This window comes from Ambystoma mexicanum, chromosome 3q (assembly GCF_040938575.1).
Source record: "Ambystoma mexicanum isolate Mex_15411 chromosome 3q, UKY_AmexF1_1, whole genome shotgun sequence".
Classification (NCBI taxonomy): Eukaryota; Metazoa; Chordata; class Amphibia; order Caudata; family Ambystomatidae; genus Ambystoma; species Ambystoma mexicanum.
In genome coordinates, this window is record NC_090926.1 from 320,488,001 (window position 1) to 320,509,313 (window position 21,313).

Sequence of the window (21,313 nt, forward strand, 5' to 3'; positions counted from 1 at the left end):
CTGAGCCCCCCCACCCAACCCCCTCACCCTGGCTGGTGAGTGCAGTGCCTGCATGGATGGATGCATCATGTCATGAGTTGATTATGTATCCTTCCCCCCAAGAAAATAGGCCCTATGTCTGCGAGGCCTACGAAAGTCCCGGTGTCCAGGTGGGCCAGTCCAGGCCTGCAGCCGATGCCCCCCAGCAATTCCCCCTCCATAGGGTGGCCTGGTTTGAAGTGCCCACTGTCCTGTATGCGCACTGGACGCACAGGAGAGCTAAAACGGCCTGACTCAGAACACATGGTGTGTGGAAGGGTACCAAGGCACGGCTGCGGATTCGTGGTGACCGGGAGAGTGGCCAAGGAATGCAGAACAGACATTAATATAGGGGACAGAACGGTGAAGGACTTCCAGTGTACACCAGGCGGTACATCAAGAGGGGATTCCAGGTGTCCTGGTACACCAGGTGGTGAAATAGAGAGGCTATGTGTGTCCTTGGAACCCCGGTGGCCAAAGCCGGAAGGTGCCATTTTACAGATGGTAAATGAAAGAAGTGACTCAGCAAACCAGAGGAATGCCCAAGTGCTGCTGTACCTCAGCCGGTATCATAGCTGTGATTGTGGGCCCCAGACCAACCGCCAGAGTCACAGTTCATTGAGGGGGCTGTTGTCATGAATATAACATCTCTTTAAGGAATATTACAAAAAGGAGTCCCAAGTGATTGGGTTAAATAAGGCTGTTTTCCCATGAAGGTGGCATTGTGGTGTTCTTCCCCTCAGTGTCCCTCCCCCTGAGAGTGGAATGGGTCCCTTGGACACCAAGTCTTCCCTTCCCCCGAATCCCACACCCTCCCCCCACCCGCCAGCCATCAAAACCCGCAAGTCACAGCGAGACCCACAGGTGCCCCTTGAAAGCTTTAGACCAGCCCAGAACAGTTTCAAGACTGAGAGGACTTCGGTCCTTGCCTGCTATCTCGAATTCTGAATCGCTATAGCGACCTTTCAGAGGCTGTGGTGAGGTCTCATTAGCAGTGAGCACACAGCATGATAATGCAGCCCTGTCCTCTCGCTTACGTCTGACGGGCTCAGCTGAAGCTCCAGCCAACGCGCCTGTAACGGCTGTTCTCCAATGAAAAGAGGGACAGAGATGGGAGCTCTCTTTTCACGTTCTTCTTCATTCACCAACATGCGTAGTACTAAAACGACCGCCCTCCCACCTCACTTCCCGCCCTGCCGCCCTCCTCCCAGATGCCCCGGTAATCGAATGTCAATATGACACGCCCCCCCATTTAAACAGTGACCCAACATGGGTGGCATACAAACATAGGTGTGGACCACTAGCCCATCTCTTCAATGAGGCGGCGAGGTTTGTTCCTGGCTCGCTGTGGCCTCGTGTGGGCCCGTTCTGCAAGGTCTATGCCTTCCGACCTCTCAGCGCTGTCCTCTCGGTCAGATGCGTCTGAGTCCTCCTGGTCTCCCTGATAGGGCTCATCTGAGAAATCTTCAAGTTCATCTGGAATTGCAACACGTCCGCATAACCCTCCTTGATCCGGCAACGGGAAACTTTTTGAAGTGGGAGGAATTGCGGGTGGTCGGTCCTCTGTCTCCTTAAGCCGTGATCATGGAAATATTCTTTCCCACAATGATTAGGGGTTCCTGTTGAAAAGCTGCTGTGAGCTTTTGAGTCTATGGTTGCTTTACCACTTCTACATCCCCCACTTCCAGTTGGGGTTCGCGAGCATGTCTACGACCATCGGCATATTCCTTCAAGCAAGTTTTTGCGGCTCAATCCCTTTCCCATAACTCCTCGTCCCTTGGCTGCCTGTTCTCAGGAGAGCTGGCTTGTAGTAGACCGGTCCGTATGTCTCTCCCGGACATTAATTCTGCCAGGCTCTTCCCCGTGTAGCTGTGGGGTGTGCTGCGGTAGTGCCTCAGCAGCTGATAGAGCACCTGCTCATAGGGCTGCCCTGCGAGTCGGGCCACTTGTAGGACCCTCTTGAGGTTGGCCATGAAGCGTTCAATCATCCCATTGGCCTGTGGTCAGAGTGGCATGACCTTGTGAAGATGGAAGCCCATGTACTCACTGAATTTTGTGAAATCATGTCCATTGAATGGGGGTCCATTATCGGTCTTTACTTTCTTTGGAATACTGTACACTCTGAATATGCGGTCAAGTACCAGGATGATGTGGTGCGCCGCCGTTGAGGATATTATTTGGGCTTCCGGGTACCGGGTGTATTCGTCCACGATGGCCAGCATGTACCTCCCCCCTTCAATAGGTCCAAAGAAGTCCACCGCCATGGCCTCCCAAACACATTCTGGTAATTCTGACATCCTCAGTGGCTTGGGGTGCCTATTGAGAAGGCAGCAGGTTGGACACTGCTTCAGGCACTCCTCCACCATGGTGTCTAACTGCGGAAACCACACCTTTTGGCGCAACATATGCTTCGTGGAGACCACTCCTCTATGTCCCTTGTGTGCCAGTTCGATTACTATCGACTTCAGTGATGCCGGGATCACCATTTTGTGGCCCTTCAGGAGCAGATTGTCTTCTGAGAGAGCTAGTTCCTTTTACCTGCAACAATATGTCCACCTCCCGTCGCACTTCTTCCGGTGCAAGTCGACCCCTTTCCATGGCTCTCCTCCATTGACCTGACCTGAGTCTGTTGCACACAATCTGGGATGCCTGATCTTCTTCCATCTCGTGGGCTATTTGTGCTGGCTCAAGGCCTTTGGGAATTGACTGTTGGATGAGATATCAAAGGTTCCTGTCAGCCACCGATGGTTCTGGGGCACAACCATTCCTGGGATGTCCGGAGAGGAAGTCAGCAGGATTTTCTTCCTTGCCCGGTATGTGCACGATTTCGAAAGAGTAGTCCTGTAGCCTGAGCTCCCACCTCACGATGTGGGGTGGCATCTTGTCTTGGGGGTTACCGAAGAGGAACAGAAGAGCTTGGTGGTGGTCACTTCCCTGAATGGCTTGCCGTAAAAAAAAAGGGGAAAGTGTTCACACGCACACACCACAGCCAGGCTTTCTTTCTCCGCCTGAGAATATGACTGCTCCATGGTGGAAAGGCGCCTGCTAGCATATGCGACAATGTGGGTTTGCGTTGGGTCAGCTGGGTCGATTTGCGCCAGAGTTGCTCCTAGTCCCACTGGGATTTTGTCCACGGTCAGTTCTGTTATGCGGTCCGAGTCTTAGTATAACATATTCTCTGCTCGAGCCACCCTTTCCCGAATGATCGCGAAGGCCCTCTGGCAGTCCTCCGACCATTGGAATACCGCATTCTGCTTGGTCAATGCCCTGAGGGGCTCGCTGACCATGGCAAAGTCTTTAATTTACGTTGTGCAGTAACTGGTGAGGCCCAGAAAGGACCTCAGCTCGGATACATTGGTTGGGGGTGGTGTTTCGTTAAGTGCAGTGAGTCATGCCGTTTTCAGTAAATACATGGCGGAAGAACTTCAATGTACCTTTTCTGAACTCACACTTTTCTTGGTTAAGAATAAGGTTGGTGGCCTCGAGTGCCATGCACACCTTGGCCAGAGTTTCTTCATGTTTGCTCACGTCAGCCCCGAACACCAAAATGTCATTGCTGTAATTTATGCAATTTGGGATGTGTTTTATTACATTATGGATTTCTGCATGAAATATCTCCTCAGCGGAGGACACCCCGAAACTCAATCTTTTGTACCTGTACAGCCCCAGGTGTGTGACGAAAGTAGAGATGTTCCGGCTCTCGGGGCTCAGTACAAGTTGCTGATAGCCCTTTTGCAGGTCCAGTTTTGAAAAGACCTTGGCTCCGTCCAACAAATGGATCATATCTGTGATGCGCAGTGCCATGTGTCTCTCCCTCTGAATGGCTTGGTTGGGCTTCTGCATGTCTACCCTTAGCCTGATGGCGTTGGATCCTTTCTTCGGCACCGAGACGCTTGCGAGACCCATGTGGTGGGGCCTGTGGCCGGTTCTATGATGTCTTGTTCAAGGAGCTTGTGTAGCTCATCTTCGACCTTCCTCTGGATATTTACAGCTATGCCCCTGTAGTGCTGCACTATTGAGCTAACTCCTTCATCTATGTGCAGTTTGACTTGTCTGTTCGGTAGTTTTCCTATGCCTTTGAAGAGATTGGGGTAAAGTTCTTTTATCATGAGCACCGGGTCAATGTACTTGTGCACCATGAACTTATATAGCACGTGTATTAGCCCCATGTCCATGGCAGTTTTAAAACTGAGTACACAGCCGCTTTCACTTGCCACCAAGAGTACGTGCAACAGCACCTTTTTTTCTTGCCCTTTGTGGTGACATTTTCCTTGTCCCAGGCATTTGAGGGGTGTCGAGGCACCATACGGGTATATATCGACTGTAGCAGGAAGCAGTTTTGGGACATGTGGTAGTTCTTTGTATATTTGTTCACAAACCACATTTACAGTGGCCTCAGTGTCTATGAGGAATTCTGTGGGTCTTTCGTTCAGTCGCAGTATTAACGTGGGGCTGTGTTCTGTTGCCACGGGATTGCCGAAGGCATAGATGTAACCGTCACTTCCTGACGAGCTGACTTCCGACTCTGATGGGGACTGTTCTACTAGGTAGCATACATGTTGCCGGGATCTGCGCTCGGGCCTCACATGAGCGACGTATCTCCTTATCTCTCTCTGTTCTCTCATGTGTCTCTCTTGCCCTGACTCCATTTCCTTTGGCTCAGTGTTTTCTGTTCTCTGCGAGGAGTATGGTGCCACTCCTGATGGTAGTGGTGGTGGAGGAGAAGATCTGGCTTTGTATTTTGGCATCGCCTCTTTACCTGTTTCCTTACCTTTCTCTCTGTTTAGGTGACACACAGACTTAAAATGTCCCTCTTCGCCACACGTGACGCACCTCTGGCCTGTCACAGGACATGTCCCTTCATGCGGGTATTTGTACCAACATCTGAAACAGAAAGGTTCTTCCTGTCTCCTCTCCTGTTGTAGTCGGTGTATGGATTCTGTGGATGCTGTGGAGTTGAAGCTTTCCACTTGTGAATCTACTGCCCTTTCGGCCCCTGCGCGTGTCAGTATTTCGTCCAAAGTGCGAGCCTTTTGTAGCAGTTTACGTCTGAATGCTTGGGACTCGCATCCTGCGATGATTTGGGAGCACAGAGCCTCTGTGTTGTAGTAGTTTGCGAAGTAGCAATGCTTCATTTTGATTCTCAATCTCATGAAATACTCATCCATGGTCTCACCCTTTGCCTGTTTTGTGCTGTGGAATAGGTGGCGCTCATAATCTACGTTGGTGTGCGGGTTGAAGTATGCAGCCAACGCCCCTTTTAGGTCTTGGATGGAGTCGATTGATGTGGTGGGCATCTCGTCTATGATTACTCGAGTCGCTGGCCCCACAGCCAATTTAAGCAGACATTTATGTCTTTCCTCATCAATGGGCCCCATGCCCCCCATGTACAAGTCAAAGTCCCTTATACATCTGGCCCACCTTGGCCCCATGTTGCTGGTGTCCACCACGTCAAATGCCCCCGGCTTCTGCACTGACAGGGAGTCAGGTAATCTATATGGAGCACGAAGGTACATTTGGGTCCTGCACCTGTATGTTCTTGGCCTCATCCTGGGGGCCTTTGTGATCAGACATCCTCTTTGGCTTGCTGGCAACCTATTACCCAAGTGCCCTACCCTGCATACACAGCCGTCTCTAAGGCACAAGCAGCGTGGAATCTCCCAGCACAGTGTGGGGCTTTAGATGGGGCACGTGTGTGAGTGGATGGCCGCCTTAGGGCACGAGCATCATCCCTTGGCTTACTGACACCCTCTCTCCTCGCCTCCGGTAGGTTGCACGTCACCGCCGCAGCCCAGTTCTTTTGGCCTTCTCTCTCGATTCGCTCTGGGGTGGGTGGGGCACCACCGCCGTCGCTGTGGCCCTGTCAAGCCTCTCCTGTCACGCCCTCTCCTTCCGGGCACCGTCAAGAGGTGCGATGCACCATCATCACCACTGCTGCCTGGGTGGGCTCTCAATAATCACAGCCGCACCCCGGGTTCACACGCCTCCAGCACGTCCTCATCGCCAGTGTAATGGCTGTTCCCCACTGGGGGTGGCCCACCTGCACTTCGCACACACGGCGCTGAAAAGAGGGACGGAAACAGGAGCTCTCTTTTCACGTCCTTCTTTATTCACCAACATGCATAGTCTAAAAGGACCCCGCCCTCCCATGTCACTTCCCTCCCTGCCGCCCACCTCCCTGATGCCCCGGAACTCGAGTGTCAACATGACAGGGCCTTTTCCCACTGTCAGTGCCTCTGCCCAATAGGTGGGGGCAGTAGAAGTGGGTGGTACAGGCCACCTATTTACTGGGCTCTTTATTTAATGAGTGACAACGGTTTTCTCTATGGTGCCTGCTGTCATAGATTTTCAACGTCATTATACTGTACAGAGCAGGTTTTGACATAACCAGATTGAAAATCAAACCAATAGCTACCTGGTTATGGTGGGCTCCAATGAGGTTTAGTTCTGTGCTTTAAGTGCCATGCTAAATCGAGTGGGGGGTTTATGGGGACGAGGCCAAAACAGGGTGTGGCCTAACAGGGATGGCATTCAGGTCAAGTAAGTGTTGCTTCCCTTAGTTGCTGCGTCGACTCCCTGCCATGCATCCCTTTGCATTGTTCATCACCCTCTCACCTGGGGTGTGAGGGTGATGATCCTTGCATTTCTAGTTAAAGGGGTGCTTGGTGTGGTTCAAAGCCCATTGATTTAAGTGGAATGCAAAATTGAGGGGGGCCTCTAAATAGGGAGTGTGGCCTAAATGTTGGCCATGGCCTAAATGGTGATTGGCATGGCCTAAATAGTGATTGGCATGGCCTAAAGAGGGTGCTGCTTGATCGAACCAACACACCATAAGACCCTGCAAACATGAGTCACTCAGCATGGTCTCAGATGGCATGGATTGAATCTAGTCAACACATTGCAAATTAATATGTTAATGTCTTGTTAATAGGTCTTGTACTGTGCACTTTTATCATTTGCGTGGTCTCTTGGTGCTCGGGCGGATCTGCAATGGAAGGGGGTTTGTAGGGGTTTGTTAGTGGGATTGAGCAAGAGAAGAGCAAGAGAGCTTTGATGTGCTGCTGGCAGCTTCAGTTCAGAGAAACTGGTCAATAAGTGTAGGTGCGTTTTCGGTTGGTAGCAGTCATGTGGTATTGGGGTATGAGCGGGCGTGGTTTGGTTTCTTGTTGGGTGTTGTGAAGTGCATGTGGCTTGTGGTGCCGTAGAGGCAGGGTTGTGTTTAGTTTAGAGTTTGAGGCTGAGTATGCAGAAAGGTGAGTTTTTAGTATGGTTAGTTAGGAGCCACACATTTGCTTCCCCCCACAAACCATCTAAGTGCGATACATTTCCTGCCACCAACAATCCATCTAAGTGCAATACATTTCCTATCTCCAACAGCCAGTTAAGTGCAGCACATTTCCTGCCCCCAACCCTCCATCTAAGTGTGATACATTACCTACCCCATCAACCAGTTAAGTTCAGCACATTTCCTGCCCCAACAACCAGTTAAGTGCAGCTCATTTCCCGCCCCAACATTCCACCCAAGTGCAACACACCCACAACCCCTAGCAAACCATCTAAGTGCGATACATTTCCTGCTCCCAACAATCCATCTAAGTGTGCTACATTTCCTGCCCCCAACAATCCATCTAATTGTGATACATTTCCTACCCCGAACAACCAGTTAAGTGCAGAAAATGTCCTACCCCAACGATCCATCTAAGTGCAATACATTTCCTACCCTCAACAGCCAGTTAAGTGCAGCATTTTTCGTGCCCTAAGCAATCCATCTACGTGTGATACATTTCCCACCTCCAACAATTCATCCCGTTTGCCCAATTAGGCTAAATGCAGGTAAGTATATGATAGGGAATAAGAGTGGTGGGGTTTTAGTGGAGTACAGTAATGGCTGTGCTCCCCGGCCACACCACACTTATATTTTCTGTTGCTGTAGGTTGTCTGTGTCAAGTGTCCTGAGGCAAACATGAGCAAACACGGAGTGGAGCTGCTTAATAGGAAGCTTCCCTTTGCCTCTGGCCCTTAGCCGATGGCTTGCCAGGGAAAGCTGCCCTGGTTGAGCCACTTAAGAGGGAGCATTCTGGTCAAGTGCAGGATCACAGACCCAATCAGGGCACACAGCGGGTGGGATGGGATGGGGCAGGGGGGAGTAAGGAAGGTCAGGGAAGGGGCTGGAGAGGGACCCATTGCGGCAGAGGGAGAACACAAGAAGGAGAAAAACACAAATAAATAAAGATGGGAAAAAAGGGAGGGGAAGCCTTACCGTGCAGGTGGAGTGTCCCTGCAGGCCCAGAGCAAAAGAAGGCCTGGGTCAGCTGCAACATGGCAAGACTCTCCAAGCCCAGGAGCACAGACCCAATCTGGGGTTCGATGCTATTAACACATATCCCTGCAGCATGTACTACACATGCTGAGCTATCTTATTACCATTAGTGGCACTCAAATATGTCAGTATTTATTTCAAATTTGTTTATTGCATTTGATCACCATATTCCCCAGAGAAAGATAACACTGCTACACAATTTGTGCTATAGTGAATGCACAAAGCGGATGAACTGCAGTGAACATGCAATGCATTATTGGATCAATTGATCCGATCCAAACATAATTGTGACAACAGCTGTGGCTGACAGCTATAAATACTTTGGGTCTCGTTTCAATACTACATAAAGTAAGGCAGCAGAGTAGTGATTTTATTTGCAAAGCACAGATGTGCTATATCGTGGGGGCTTCCATGGAATCGTGCTCCTTTCATAGGCAGCTTGCACCCTCCAGTGGCCCTGCTCGAGGGGAATAAGGTGCTAATGTCCAGAGGGAGTGGAGAACAACAGCCTGATAGCATCAGCAAACAGGCTATTAATCCGGTAATTCGATGCTGACAAGCATGCCTACGGAGAGACACAAGCGTTAATTAGGCAATGAGCCACGAGCAGGGGGGGCACTACTGCTTCAGGCGATGCCCCGGGGCCCATAGTTACAGGCATGAGGCCCTGCAAAGGGCTTATTGCTATAAGTACCCTGGCCCATATGACCGGGGTACTAAAAGCAATAATGTTCAGTTGCAAAATGCTCTGGCTTTTAGCAACTGAAAAAACAAAGAAAATAATATATGGCCACCAAGGAAGGGGAAACGAAGTCCCATCTCCCTTTCCATGGTAGCCATTAAAAGAATTAGGGTAAAAGTAAACAAAGAAAATGGCCGCCATGGAAAGGAGAGAAGGGACTACACATAGTCCCTTCTTCCTTTAGAAGGTGGCGTGTCACGGATCGGGAGCTGACATGCTGGGGACAGAAGTGTTCCCAGCATGTCCGCTCCCGAAAAGGATCCGAAAGGAGAAGGTAAAGGGGATAGAAGGGGAGGGAAATGTGTAGATTAGTAATAGGAGGGCAGGGAGGTGAGCACTTACCTTGTTCCCTGGCAGGGAAAATGGCAGCCTCCAGCACTGAGGTGGCTCGGAGCGGCGGGATTGCCGTCTGGTATTGCCCCTGCACTGAGCCTCCACATTAGCTGGGAGGCTGCCACCCCCCCCTGAAAACTTCCCACAGGATACTAATGGGATTTTGCATATCAATGCAGGGACCATCATGACTACCCGTCGTGTGACTGCCCTGCTCAGTCCCTCTCACTGTGATTTTAGCAATCTTTGAAATTGCCTGTCTTGCCTCTGCCCATGTAAGCAATGGTAGTTGGTAAAAGCTTGTATAGTGGGCTAAGCAGGGGGCAGCATGCAAAGGAGGAATAACACATGAAACCCAATTTCAAAAAACCATGAACACATTTAGTTACATCAAGCACAAACACAACCCACAAATGTAACCCGTCAACAGCACAACCCGGAAACAACATAAACATATCAACTGCATCATTTGCATTCTATGACAGATGGTCCTACATAGAAGCTTGCTGCAGTGGAAAATATAACATGGGTAAATTAGCCATGATGAGAACATGGATGTCGGTTTCATATAATAGTAAGATAAAAACCTCAAGGAAAGAGACCAAGGCGGCAGAGCTGACAGGCACAGAAATACAGATTCATGCAAGAACAAAGAATATTTGCTTGGCTCAGGAGCAAGGATACTGCAGCAATTGCAAAGCACAAGAGGAGTCAGAGAAGATAAGCTATGTACGTAAGACATATTTCTCTTAGATTAGGTAAAGGAGTGAACATTTGAAAGTGTCAAGTATTGAATAATCAAAGATGCAGAAAAAAATGCAAGACGGAGCAACCAAGTATCCAGAGGCCAAGAGGAGTAATAGCACCCAGTATAATTGAATCAAATAGCCCGAAATAGAAGGACAGGATGCACAAAATCCTGGTCTCCTCCCACGTGGTGCAACACCAGAAAACAAGGGCTTTTGATTAAGTTCCAGATGAAGATAACAATGTACCTTCACTCCCCTTAAAGTTCAGCGGAAGAGAACAGTCAGGAAGGTCAACTACAAAGAAGAAGCCTTGGCTTTGGGTCTAATTGATGAGAGATGGTAGGTTAATTGGCCAAGTGGGCAGTTGTTTGATGTTGTTCCCTGCACCTGTGTTTCGTTTTGCTTGCGTGCTGCTAACAAGCTGAATGCCCAAGTTTGGGAGAGAATGCCAACCAATCATAAGGGCCTATGTAATGATGGCCATACATTGTTATTGTTACAGAAGCCAATCTGCTGCAGTTATTCTGCTTTTTATATGTATTATATGTAGTTAAAGGTAGTTCAAGGCAAGCCTACCAGATCAGGGCCAGCTAATAATGTTACTAACACCGAAATAAGCTATAAGTATATATGTTCCCTTAACAAATCCCTCCTTTTGATAGGTTGGTACTGTTAGCCACGTAGGATGATGTCCTAGCTGACGTACAAAGCTTTTGTGTAACCAAAATGTATTTGAGAATGTGTGAGCTGAAATCTGTTTGTTCACGAGGTTTCCCTACTTTATTGAGCTGATAATAAAGTAGTATTTTGGCATATTATTTTAGTCTGTCCTGGTTATGTGGGTTTAAGATCATTTATTGGTAATATCATCTGGCACTTGGAATGCTCCAGGTGCTACTGCACATTTTGGTAGCCTTGCCGATGGTTCTGATCCAGTCTCCAAGATTCAGATTCAGACTCTCTGATGTTTGATGTCTTCCACCATTAGCCAGAAGATCGCAGAGTTTCCTGTGGAGAGCAGAGAAAAACACATGTGTGAAAACGAGACGGTCGGCAGGTGCCCCTTTGAAGAAATAACTGTCTGAACCCCACGGGCGCCCCATGGACTGAAGGCAAACTGGTCGATTGGGGAAGAGTCGCAATTGAGCAAAGAATGTAAGTAGAGCACTGAAAGTGGCAAATAAAAGGAATGTAAGTAGAGCACTGAAAGTGGCAAATAAAAGGGGGGGATTGTATTGTAAGTGTAAATATATATGTGAATGGGATTTGATTTAAGAGAGAGAGAGAGAGATAGATACCTCGACCCCAAATCCGAAGGGGACAGAAGGGCACACATTACACTTCCAGAGGGGGTATTTTTTTTAAGGGATTCCTGAGGCAAGGGTGATATGAAGAATGTGTGTCACCTTCCAAGATGCGGTAAACCTGAAATGAGGTACCCTTACTAGAGATAGTAAGAGAAGACGATCGTAGAAAATTATAGTGCACATTTGTTTGGGGTTATAAATATGTCAGTGTAAAACATTTGAATTGGTCAAACTAAGAAACATGAAACAACAGTAAAAATCTAGCTGGTTGTTAGACTAAAAATTAGCAATTGACTTCAATCATAGGAGCATAACAACAGTTTAAAAAAATAGTACATGAAATAAGATTTTAAAATAAATGTCATTTATAAAATAGCAGGACAGCAAGAATCGATAGAACTATAAACAAAGGAATTAAAGAGAACATTATTATAGGCTTCAAAATTGGTTCAAAAATGTTTTTTTTGGGTGGTCATGGGCAGTGATTGATGGTGCTGGCCCGAATTGATTGTTGTGATATAATTAATTTAAGCAATAAAAGAATAACAGAACCGTTAAGAATTGACAGTTAAGAATGGCTTGTCATTATGGGGGACACTCCCCTGCTACACTTGTGCAAAGCATTACGAAGATACACACCCAAGATTAAGAAGTACCATGCCGAATAGGTAAAGACATGGCTGATAAAATGTTTGTGCCTTGACCTCAACAAAGTTTTCTATCAAGAACAGTATTGCAACATATGACAACATATTTACATGCTACATACACAAGGAAGAAGTTACAGAAAAGATTAGCCATTTTAGAGCTATGGAAAATGTATCAGAGCGAGAAAGAAGACCTGCGTGAAAAGGTGTGGATTGTCACACTCACCTGTGTCTCTGCAGGAGCGATGGACGATCCTCCCTTGACCAGAGTCTTCACTTCCCCTGTTTCACCCGTAGGAATACCTGTCAAATACAAGGTGTACACTCAGACCTGAATTCACCCGATTCCCCTGGGCCCTTCCCTTCTCTTTACTGTGTGCTGTGATGTCCCCCTATGGGCTTACCTTGATCTTTAGTAGGGTGTGCACTCCATCCTGCATTCGCAGGGGCGCGATTCACTCATGTGATTGGTGCCAATGTCTGTAGGCTGAGTTCAGGTGCCAAACGCTGTTTTATGCCTTCACAGCGAGGCCGAGAGTTCAAGGTGCCAGTTTCTTCACTGGCTAGAAAGTCCTTTCCACAGGTGAATGTTGCGGGGAGAATGTTGAGTGTCCAAAATTGTCTGTATTGTCTTTGTTTGCCGTAATTTTTGTGGGTGAGTAGGGCTGCGTGTAGAAGCTAGCTGCTGGTAGGTTTGCGCAGCGCCTTCAATTCGAGCGCGCCTGGTAATGTCTCTTCCTTTCCCTTGCAGGAGAAATTATGTGGTATTAGCACCTCGAGTCCGGGTTCAGTGCTACTGGAGACTTGGCGGTTAGGGAAGTTTGCACGGAGGCTTTTGATAAGTGTGCACCGCGTAGAGAGAGAGAGCGCAGTGAAATTAGTGTCCGCGTTATTGGAGCGAGCGCAATGAATAATGTCTCTTCTTTCTTACAGGGGTTTGTGGGCTCGTGCAACTAACCTGTATTCCAGCATCGCGGGAAGATTCGGTGAGTATGCACAGCGTTACTGATGTTCGCGTGTTAACGCTGTTCTTCTTTGTTCTTACAGGTGCCGGTGTAGAAGTTCCCTCTTGACTGAAGATTGCTGCGGTGTGGAGTAAGAACCAGGTACGCTGAAGCTGAATGATCGGAGTGGGTAAGCAGAAGAAGGATGATCCGGAGCAGGTAAGCAGAAGCAGGATGATCCAGAGCAGGTAAGCAGAAGCAGGATGATCCGAAGCAGGTAAGCAGAAACAGGATGATCCGGAGCAGGTAAGCAGATGCTGGCTGATCCAGAGCACGGCAAGTGTGTTGCTGATACAGCTCACAGTAAGCAACACAAAGCACTGGAAGACTCTTGGGTGTGGCTTATATAGCCAGCCACACCCAAACACTAGAGAGCTCATAAGTTATCATGCACTTCCTGTTTGGCAACAGAAAGTGGTAACCAGGAAGTTACTACAAACACTAGGAAGGAATGAAAGGAGGGATTTGTTATGGGTTCTTTGTGTGCCTATGCCAGGCCTGCCAAGCCTCCACCCAGCTTGCCCCAACTACCTGCCTGATACCCATGACAGTCTTCCCCCTCAAGACCGCTCCCAATGGTGTGTATGGGGGCTTTGGTTCCTCAGGATGTGTCATGATCTCTGCTTCCAAAAGATCAGGACTTGCCCGACTCCCTTGGAAGCAGACCCATAACCCTGGTTCCGAGTGCCAGCCAGTCCCAATTGGGACCTTTTGGACCCTGTCCTGGCGCCAGTAACATCAGGCTCATAAAGATGCCCAGTCCCAGCGCTGGAAGCGCCGGGCTCATAATGCTTGGGTGGACTTACCTGCAGCAGACCATGCTGCTTACTTACCTGCCAGTTGAACCCCGGATCCTCTTCTGTTTGGGACTACTTTTCCTGTTGGGTGGGGCAGGAGCCACTCCCTAGGTTCACAACACTGGAACTCTTCTGGAAAGCAGGAACTCTTTTCTTACCTAGGCGTGGCTGTGGAAGGAGACACCTAAGCACTACAGGAGGCTATTTAAACCACACCCGATGGATGAATCTTGCTTTGTGTTATTCTGCATTCTCTGCAGCAGAACGCTCCTCGTGTCTTCTGCTTCTGATCCTGGGCCTAAGGAAACAAAGGCTTACCATCCTGGAATCCAGTCTTCAGCAGCACCTGTAAAGACAAAGAAAGAACAGGTTAGCACTACGGTCTTCAGTGGCAGCGCATCTCTTACCTGGTCCATCGGCTGTCACCAACGCCTCGCGCTGCATTCCGGCATCTGAAAGACAAAGGCTTACCTACTCTTCGCATGTTCCGGAGGTCTTCGCACTGCAATCTGGCATCTGAAAGACAAAAGCTTACCAGCTCTTCGCACGCTCCGGAGGCCTTGGGCGCTGCATCCCGCATCTGAAAGACAAATGAAGGTGCGTTTAAAGACATTGGGCAACTTTATTACTCACGTGCCATTACTCCTTCCCACGCCGAATCCAGTGGGTATTCCAGCACCCTTCAGCTTCTCTAAAGCTCCGAACTTGTGCCTGCAAGATAAAAGGGACAGTTAGTGCGCATCGTGATGCAGGCTACAAGCGCTTACCTATGTGCTTCCAGGCGCTTCTATTCCTCACGCGGGTTCGATCCTCATCTCTCATCAGCCCGCCATCCGCCATCGCCGGAACTCTGCAAAACAAGAGATATCATTACAAAAGACTTTTAAGACATTTGAAGCGCCCAGAACTTACCGTTCTTGCAGTTAACGACGGACAGCAGTCCTCTGAGGTCAAGAGGCCTGCACCCTTACCCAGTGAAGGAACTCGTTACGGCACCCTGCCCTGAGGCAGATGGAGAGCTCGGCGTTCACTTACCTAAGGTGAGGGCGTTAACCTTTGGGGTTCTACAGGAGAAGAGAAAGGGAAGAGGAGAGAGGCACCCAATAACCCCAGTTCATTAATCCCATATTTTCTATCTGCAGACAACTTACTCTTCGAGTCAGACATACAGTGCACAGAGGTCCAGCCCAAAGAGCCAACCGTGTGTTACACATCACCTTTGAAGATATGGCATTCACCCAGTCAAGACCGGCGCCTCTGCGGGAATCAGGTGAGCGTTACAGAACACAAAGCCTACCGCAAAACTCCCACCCAGGCGCTGTGGAAAACTCAGATACCGACCAACTAGCCCAGTTACTTGGGGAACTAAGAGCAGAAGTGCATGCAGCCCGTCAGGAAACGAATGCTCTAAGAAGGGAACTGATTATTTCCAAGGAGCGAACAGACGATCTCGCTAGACAATTGCTACAGTCACAAGACGGACAAACTCCGTTACCCGCATCAGGGGCAAATCTTCCTTCAACATCCTCTACGAACCCAGTGCAGATCAACCTACCTGGGAATGTACCTCTGGCTCCGCCCGAACGATTTTCTGGTGACCCAAAGAGGTTTGCAGTATTCATTAATCAGTGCCGGTTGCACTTCTTATGCCGGCCAGCAGCCTTTCCAACTGATCAAGCTAAGGTAGCTTTCGTGCTTTCGTACCTTAGTGGCAATGCGGCAGACTGGTCGATCCCTCTAGTTAATCAAGATGATCCGGTTCTCCATGATTTTCAAGCTTTTCAGCTCAGTATGGAAAAACTGTTTGCAAGACATTCACAGGGGCAGGCCTTGGACAATGAGCTCCTTTCATTGCGACAGGGTTATCAAGACCTTTTGGCTTACATTGCGTCTTTCAACAGACTGATAGTGGAAACTCGATGGCCTGAGGACAAAAGGATTACGCTGTTTTATAGAGGTCTACGTGGAGAGCTCAAAGATGTGTTAGCCCAAGTAGTGAATCCCCCGCAAGACTGTTCGGACTATATTGACTTAGTCGTTCAAATAGATCACAGACTGCAGAACAGGAAGGCCGATCGTCCCAGGTTTGATGCTCGAGTATTTTCCAAACCACCAACTCCTTCCAAAGGAGTAGACTCCGGGGAACCCATGCAAATAGGGGGCCTGAAAGGACCACTAACACAAAAGGAGCGGGAAAGGAGAAAACAGTTGCAATTATGCCTCTATTGCGGAAACTCAGGGCACTTTCTTCGAGACTGTCCGGTGAAACCAGCCAAGAAGGCAGTAGGAGCTGCAGTTACCAAGGTCACAAACTCTGAGCAGGGAAACGACCTCGCCCGACAAGAATAGAGGTCCTCTTGCCGAGCGTTAAAACCAGTTCCGTGACCTCGCATTTCGTGATACCTATGGTCCTCATTAACCCTGATCATCCGGATCGATTACATGCGATTGAAGCTTACGTCGACAGCGGTGCCATCAGCAATTATGTGGATCATGAAATGGTTTTGAGGATGAATCTAACTCTTTGTCCCAAGGCTGTAATGGATGTCATTACTACGGTGGATGGTACGGAGATAGCCTCCGGACCAGTAACGCATACCACTCAAGAAGTGACGCTAGTAAGTCAAGATGGACACCATGAGAAGATCGTGTTCGATGTGATCAAGGCCCCTCAGTTCCAGATTATTCTAGGAATACCTTGGTTAGAGAAACACAATCCTCAGATCGATTGGCGAGCAAGAACGGTTCAGTTTCCAGAATGTGTCTCTACTTGTCACCCTCCACCTGGTGTTGCACTGGCAGCAATTTCTTCGGAGACTCCCCAGTTACCTCCCGAATACCTAGAATTCCAAGATGTTTTCCGGAAGGATCAGGCTAACTCTCTACCTCCTCATAGGTCTTATGACTGCCAGATAGACCTGATACCTGGATCTACTCCTCCTTGTAGTAGAATTTATGCCCTCACCGAGCCTGAGAACCATCACCTCCGACAATACCTGGATCAATACCTAGCGAATGGGTTTATTCGTCCTTCCAAGTCCCCTGCTTCCTCAGCTTTGTTCTTCGTTCCAAAAAAAGAAGGGGACCTTAGAACTTGTATAGATTATCGCGCCCTGAACCAGATCACCGTTAAGAATAGATATCCGTTTCCTTTGATCCCTGAACTCCTGGACCAAGTCAGAAAAGCATGCATATATACAAAGCTGGATCTTAGAGGAGCCTACCACTTGGTACGAGTAAAAGAGGGCGATGAATGGAAGACGGCCTTCTGCACCAAGTATGGGCTATTTGAATATCAGGTCATGCCCTTCGGACTTTGCAATGCCCCGGTCGCCTTTCAATATTTTATGAACGATGTCCTCAGAGAGCTCATAGATGTGTGTGTTGTTGTTTACATTGACGACATCCTCGTTTATTCTTCATCGGAAACTGAACATCGGAAACACGTGAAAATGGTCCTCGAGAGATTGCGTCAACACAAACTTTTCGCTAAATTGGAAAAATGTGTTTTCAACGTGACTGAAGTTGAATTCTTGGGATTCATATTATCACCTAGCGGAGTGCGTATGGATTCAAAGAAGGTCGATGCAATTCTCAAATGGCCATCGCCATCCTCCGTAAAAGGTGTTCAAAGCATGTTAGGCTTCGCTAACTTTTACCGCAGGTTTATCCCCGAATTCTCCAGCCCATCACTGCCTTGTTAAAGAAAAACAAACGTTTTGAATGGTCTACCGAGGCGGAACAAGCTTTCCAGAATTTGAAGACTAGATTTATCTCTGCACCGATCTTAAAACATCCTCGCCCAGAACTCCCCTACATCGTTGAAACTGATGCTTCGAGCCTTGCCATGGGGGCAGTTCTATCACAAAAGGACCCAGTAACCAATCAGTTGCATCCCGTGGCATTTTGGTCCCGCAAATTCTCGCCTCCTGAAATCAATTACACTAATACTGATAAGGAACTTCTAGCTATCAAGTCCGCCTTTAAGGCTTGGCGGCATTATCTTCTGGGGGCACAACAAACCGTTACTGTGATTACAGATCACCGAAACCTGCAATATTTGAAAACCGCAAAATCTCAATCCTCTAGGCAACTCCGTTGGGCACTATTCTTTGCCGAGTTTGACTTCATAATTACCTATCGACCTGGTACAAAAAACGGTAAAGCTGATGCCCTTTCTCGGATGGGAGTGGAAGAACATTAAGATCACTACGGTTAGCACTACGGTCTTCAGTGGCAGCGCATCTCTTACCTGGTCCATCGGCTGTCACCAACGCCTCGCGCTGCATTCCGGCATCTGAAAGACAAAGGCTTACCTACTCTTCGCATGTTCCGGAGGTCTTCGCACTGCATTCCGGCATCTGAAAGACAAAAGCTTACCAGCTCTTTGCACGCTCTGGAGGCCTTCGGTGCTGCATCCCGCATCTGAAAGACAAAAGAAGGTGCGTTTGAAGACATTGGGCAACTTTATTACTCACGTGCTATTACTCCTTCCCACGCCGAATCCAGTGGGTATTCCAGCACCCTTCAGCTTCTCTAAAGCTCCGAACTTGTGCCTGCAAGATAAAAGGGACAGTTAGTGCGCATCGTGAAGCAGGCTACAATCGCTTACCTATGTGCTTCCAGGCGCTTCTATTCCTCACGCGGGTTCGATCCTCAACTCTCATCAGCCCGCCATCCGCCATCGCCGGAACTCTGCAAAACAAGAGATATCATTACAAAAGACTTAAGACATTTGAAGCGCCCAGAACTTACCGTTCGTGCAGTTAACGACGGACAGCAGTCCTCTGAGGTCAAGAGGCCTGCAACCTTATCTAGTGAAGGAACTCGTTACGGCACCCTGCCCCTAGGCAGATGGAGAGCTCGGCGTTCACTTACCTAAGGTGAGGGCGTTAACCTTTGGGGTTCTACAGGAGAAGAGAAAGGGAAGAGGAGAGAGGCACCCAATAACCCCAGTTCATTAATCCCATATTTTCTATCTGCAGACATCTTACTCTTCGAGTCAGACATACAGTGCACAGAGGTCCAGCCCAAAGAGCCAACCGTGTGTTACACATCACCTTTGAAGATACGGCATTCACCCAGTCAAGACCGGCGCCTCTGCGGGAATCAGGTGAGCGTTACAGGATGGTCCCGATGGAATTTCTGCACCAATCAGGGGGCATGCACGTGCGTGCTGGGTTCCTATGATCTTTCCTGAGGTCCGTACCCCTTCCAGTCAATCAAATAATACAGGGTCTTTCGTACTTGTTTGGAATATAATATGTTCTTTACTTCATATTCTGGTGCTTCTTCACCCACTTGTATGGGTGCGGGAGGTGTGGAAGTTCGGGTTCCTGGGTGTGCTGGTTTTAAAAGTGACACTTGAAATACGGGATGTATACGCATATGCTGAGGTAACGGCAGTCTCATGGCTGCTGGATTAATTATTTTTTCTATTGTATACGGGCCAATGTATCTAGGCTGACATTTCTTGGGACCCTTTAAAGCAATGTGTCTAGTTGCCAGCCAGACCGATTCTCCCACTTGATAATCTGGAGCTTTTCGTCAATGGCGATCAGTGTTTCTTTTCTGTGTTTCTTTGGCTTGCTGTCGGTTCCTGCTGGCTTCTCTGGCTGCTTTCATGATGCTGGCATGTAGATTCTTTACTGCAGGCATTTCAATCTTTTCTGGCGGATCGTAGACCGACATTCTGTGGTTTCGACCATATAGTAAAGAAGGGTGTTACTTGGGTGGATGAATGTGTTGAGTTGTTGTAGGCATACTCTGCCATCCATAGAATTTCTGTCCAGCTTTGGCTTGTTTGGTGTAATAGACAGCGCAAATACTGTTCCATGGTCTGGTTCGTGCGCTCGGTTTGGCCGTCCATTTGAGGGTGGTGACTAGAAGACAGACATTCTTCTACTCTTGCCAGGGCACAACATTTTTTCCAAAAACGAGATACAAATTGGCTGCCTCTATCAGAAACGATTATGGTAGGGAATCCATGTAACTTGATGATTCGGTCTAGAAAAACCTGCTCCAGGGTCTGAGCTGAGGGAATACCTTTTAGAGCTATGAAATGGGCCATTTTGGAGAAGAGGTCCACTACTACGAGGATGGCATTATAACCTGAGTTATGAGGTAGATCAGTGATGAAGTCCATTGATACTGTGTGCCAGGGCACTGGCGGAATGGTGTTTGGCTGAAGGAGGCCGGCTGGTTTTTGCCAGGATGTTTTATACTGTGCACAAACCTCACAGGTGCCTATTTAGGTGGCAATATCTTCTCGCCAAGTTGGCCACAATAAGATTTGCTTACTTTTTTCATGGTTTTGGCTATACCCGGATGGGCTTCTAACAGCAGGTCATGGTAGTCTGATATGATTGCTTGTTGCAGATCTTTAGTTGGAATGTAGAGGCGTTTTTGGTAGTATGGTAGTTTGTCTTGAATGGTGAACTGGTCTCCCTTCATGTCCCAAGCCAGTAGGTCTTCTTCAGACATATTTACTTTTATTGTTTCCTGCAGAGTATTTAACGGAGATGGGCCGATGCAGAGGCCGAGAATTTTATGGCTGGGTATGATCTCCACCGGGTTAGGGGCATTGTAGACTTCCTCTCCTGTGCCAATGCGGGATAACGCATCTGCTTTCCCGTTCTTAACTCCGGGGTGGTAGGTGATTACAAAGTCGTATTCCATTAAGGATAGGGCCCAACTGAGCTGCCTGGAAGACTGAGCTTTTGCTGAGGGTAAATATTGCAAGTTCCGATGATCTGCTATTATTGTGCTGGTGTGTTTTGCTCCTAGTAAATAATGTCGCCATTCACACAGTGCGCTTTTGATTGCTAGGAGTTCTTTCTCAGAAATTGCATAGTTTAATTCTGCTGGGGAAAATGTCCTTAACCAAAAGGCAATGGGGTGAAGGCATCCGATTTCAGGATTTTGTTGAGACAATACAGCCCCCATGGCAATGCTTGAAGCATCCATTTCCACAATGTACGGTAAATCGGGCTGTGGGTGTTGCAAAATTGGGGCTAAGGTGAATTTTTCCTTGAGAGCTCAGAAAGCTTCTTTCGCCGCTGGTGTCCATTCGAACTTTCGGTGTTTGCGTAGCAAGGACGTTATTGGATGTACAACATATGAGAATCCTGGTATGAAGCATCGATAAAAGTTTGCAAACCCTAGGAAACTCTGTACTCCCTTTACAGACGTGGGTGAGGACCAAGTGAGGATTGCCTCCAATTTTCTATTGTCCATCTTGATCCCCTGCGGTGTCAGTAGATATCCCAGAAACTCCACCTCAGTGACGTGGAAGGAGAATTTTTCTAGATTTGCATACAGTTGGTTTTCACGCAGTTTGCAGAGCACCGCTCGCACATGGGTTACGTGTTCTTGGGAAGTGGTGGAGTAGATCAGA

General features: G+C 48.3%; 1 long non-coding RNA gene across 1 annotated transcript in view; it reads right to left on the minus strand.

The window, feature by feature from the left end:
* Positions 1-8,265: 8,265 nt before the first annotated feature.
* The window catches only part of LOC138582527 (uncharacterized), a 46,109-nt gene continuing 33,061 nt past the window's right edge, over positions 8,266-21,313 (minus strand). Inside the window, exon 3 of the long non-coding RNA XR_011305039.1 lies at positions 8,266-11,170. This is a non-coding gene — a long non-coding RNA (uncharacterized lncRNA). The remainder of the gene's footprint in view (positions 11,171-21,313) is intronic.